The sequence below is a fragment of the Entelurus aequoreus genome, linkage group LG20 (assembly GCF_033978785.1).
Source record: "Entelurus aequoreus isolate RoL-2023_Sb linkage group LG20, RoL_Eaeq_v1.1, whole genome shotgun sequence".
Classification (NCBI taxonomy): Eukaryota; Metazoa; Chordata; class Actinopteri; order Syngnathiformes; family Syngnathidae; genus Entelurus; species Entelurus aequoreus.
The window spans coordinates 51,458,632-51,460,482 of record NC_084750.1 but is presented as its reverse complement, the minus strand read 5'-3'; positions in this window follow the sequence as shown (position 1 = coordinate 51,460,482).

Below are 1,851 nucleotides of genomic sequence, written 5' to 3'. Positions count from 1 at the left end.
AAGAGGGTTGCTGTTTTCTGTCTGAAAATAGGGCCCCAAAAGGCATCCAGGGCCCCTAATTAACAGTAATTTATGGCCCCAAAAGGCCTCACATTGCCCGGGAAGACCTGACGGACGCCTCGGCGTCACCGAAATACTACAAACTGTTTAAAATGGGGCCCCAAAAGGCCTGGAAATGATGCCTTTAATGCTGGAAAATAATGCATTTTTTTTTTTTTTATAGGTGCAATTGCGGCCAGAGTCCACGGGAGGGCTTCAATTCCCCGCTGTCCTCTTGCAGTGTAAGAGGGTTGCTGTTTTCTGTCTGAAAATAGGGCCCCAAAAGGCATCCAGGGCCCCTAATTAACAGTAATTTATGGCCCCAAAAGGCCTCACATTGCCCGGGAAGACCTGACGGACGCCTCGGCGTCACCGAAATACTACAAACTGTTTAAAATGGGGCCCCAAAAGGCCTGGAAATGATGCCTTTAATGCTGGAAAATAATGCTTTTTTTTTTTTTTTTTTTTTTTTTAATAGGTGCAATTGCGGCCAGAGTCCACGGGAGGGCTCCAATTCCCCGCTGTCCTCTTGCAGTGTAAGAGGGTTGCTGTTTTCTGTCTGAAAATAGGGCCCCAAAAGGCATCCAGGGCCCCTAATTAACAGTAATTTATGGCCCCAAAAGGCCTCACATTGCCCGGGAAGACCTGACGGACGCCTCGGCGTCACCGAAATACTACAAACTGTTTAAAATGGGGCCCCAAAAGGCCTGGAAATGATGCCTTTAATCCTGGGTGCATTTAGGGCCGGAGTCCACAGGAGGGCTCCGGTCCCCCACTCTTTTTGATGACCTATGGCCCCCAAAAGGCCTCGCATTCGACCGGGAAGACCTGATGGACTCCTCGGCGTCACCGAAATACGCCAAACTGTCTGAAAATAGGGCCTCTAATGACATCACTTGGCCCGTTTTTCCAAGGGTGGTCGGCCTTCTTAAAGGGCCAGGCACCTAGACACTTGGGCAAATTCACGACTTTTTTGGGGTGACTTCCAGCAAGGAGAGGGACTAATTTTGACCTCCTGACCCCGGCGGGGAACCAAGGCAGGTCGGCCTTCTTGTTCCCAAGCACCACGCCGCATTTTCTCCACGGAGTGCTGGTACCCTAAAATGACGACACTTAGAAAAAATCCAGCCATTCTTAAATGACTAGAGAGTCATGGCTACTCCCGCTTTTACCCCAGCTTTACACTTAGGCAAATTCACGCCTTTTTTTTTCGGGGACTTCCAGCAAGGAGAGGGACTAAATTTGAATTCCTGGCCCAGGTGGGGAACCAAGGGTGGTCGGCCTTCTTAAAGGGCCAGGCACCTAGACACTTAGGCAAATTCACGACTTTTTTTGGGTGACTTCCAGCAAGGAGAGGGACTAATTTTGACCTCCTGACCCCGGCGGGGAACCAAGGCAGGTCGGCCTTCTTGTTCCCAAGCACCACGCCGCATTTTCTCCACGGAGTGCTGGTACCCTAAAATGACGACACTTAGAAAAAATCCAGCCATTCTTAAATGACTAGAGAGTCATGGCTACTCCCGCTTTTACCCCAGCTTTACACTTAGGCAAATTCACGCCTTTTTTTTTCGGGGACTTCCAGCTTGGAGAGGGACTAAATTTGACTTCCTGGCCCAGGTGGGGAACCAAGGGTGGTCGGCCTTCTTAAAGGGCCAGGCACCTAGACACTTGGGCAAATTCACGACTTTTTTTGGGTGACTTCCAGCAAGGAGAGGGACTAAATTTGACCTCCTGACCCCGGCGGGGAACCAAGGGTGGTCGGCCTTCTTAAAGGGCCAGGCACCTAGACACTTAGGCAAATTCACGACTTTT